This window comes from Pestalotiopsis fici (assembly GCF_000516985.1).
Source record: "Pestalotiopsis fici W106-1 unplaced genomic scaffold PFICI_Scf_6, whole genome shotgun sequence".
Taxonomy (NCBI): domain Eukaryota; kingdom Fungi; phylum Ascomycota; class Sordariomycetes; order Amphisphaeriales; family Sporocadaceae; genus Pestalotiopsis; species Pestalotiopsis fici.
The window spans coordinates 715,249-717,191 of NW_006917096.1; positions in this window are offsets into that span (position 1 = coordinate 715,249).

The following is a 1,943-nucleotide window of genomic DNA, read 5'->3' on the forward strand; positions in this document are numbered from 1 at the left end:
ATAATAGCCTTTTTATTTATATTATATATTTTTTCCGGTAAATAGTAAATAACGCTAAAGGTAATTTATAAAATTTATATTCGAGGACGTATTATTTATATTAGTTTTAGAGTATATTAATTAAAAATCTATTTTTTTTGCGTAATATTATAGGGTCGTTTTTATTATCCTAATAATATCCTTGTTTTTGTAATTAACGGAATAATATTAATATAATTAGCAACCTAGGATAATAGGCTATATTGTTTAATAATAATATTTTAGATCCGAGTTGTATAATTATTATGCTATACCCGTAAATAGGTAATTTCCGGTCGCCTAATTAGATAAAATCGTAATTAAAAATTTGCCTATAATTAATAAGCCTTTTTTTTATATTTATAATTAAAATCGTTATTGCTAGATTTAAAATAATTAAATAGCGTAAAAGGTAATTTTTTATAAATATTGCAAAATTGCTTTATACGTTTATTACTAATCGTCCGTCCTATTAATTTATATTAATCGGAAACGATTTTTTTTAATTATTTATAATATATTAATTCGGCTAATTTTAATCCTTTTTATATTACGAATTTATTTTTATAAGTTAAGGTTTTTTTTAAAGGTTTTATTTATTCGTGCTTGCATTTTATTTCTAAGGACGAAACCTAAATAGGCTTTTTTTAGGAATACGTAAAAATATAAATTAAAAGCGTAAGGAAAATAGCAAATAAAGTATTTAATATCCTTTTATTTTTTATTATAGGTAATTCGTTTACCCTTTTTTTTATATAAATTAGCCGCATTTAATCGGGGAGGCATTTAATTTTTAATAAAGTAAGCGTTTTTATTTTATTTATTTTAGGGCTATTTTTTAGCTTTATTAGCGTAAATTGCGAAAGCGCTTTTCCTAATTTTTAGCCTAATCGGCTATTAAATATTTAAGCCTTTACGGAAATCGTTATTTATTACCTAATATTTTAAATTCCTATTTAAAATATTTTATTTTTTATAAATTTAATAAAAAACGGCTTATTATAATATAATTAAAATAATTATATTTAGGAAATTTATAGCCTAAGCCGAATTATTTTATATTTTAATTATTTGCTTTACCTAGGCTTTCGCTATAATTATTTTTTATTTATTAACCTAATTAATAGCTTTTTTTAATATTTTCGGAGGCTTAAAAGCTTTTAAATATTATTTTTTTGCTTTTTTTTTATTATTTATAGCTAATTTGCTATAATAAGCCTTTAAATTCTTGTATTATTTATGCAAAAGCTCGTTAATTAAATAGCACGTAAAAAAAAAATCTAAAAAAATTATAATAATTATTTATTTTGTAATCTTTTTAATTGCCGTATATTATTTAGCGTATATAGTTTTTTTTATTTTATAATAATTATAATCGAGGTTAAACGATTTTTAACCTTTTTTAATAAAATCCGTTATTATTTATTCCCTGTTTTTTTTATTTTAAATACTCGGATCGTCGCTTTCGTTTATAGCTTTAAAAATCGCTACCGCGGTTTTTATATATTTAATCTTTTTAATATCCGGTTCGATTAGGGTTTTAATTAAAATCGTTTTATTTTTAAAGTAATTAATTAATCCGGCAATTTATGCCTAGATCTAAAACGTATATTCCTAATTATTCTAATCGGAGGTTATTTTTAATAATACCGTTAGGCCGATTCCGGCTTTTTTCGTAATTATTATTTTTATAGCTTCGGCGGAGGTACTAAAACTTTTAATTATTAATTAAAATAGTGCTTTTTTATTAAAATTTAAACTAATTTAATATAAATATCTATTATATAATATATTAATTTATATTTTACGCCTTTTAGTTTTAATAAAATATACGCTTATTTAGGTGGCCCCGGCTAATCCCCGGGAGGTCCCGTATATCTATTTAAACACTATAAGGTTGACCCGTATGCTTAAGCACACCCCAA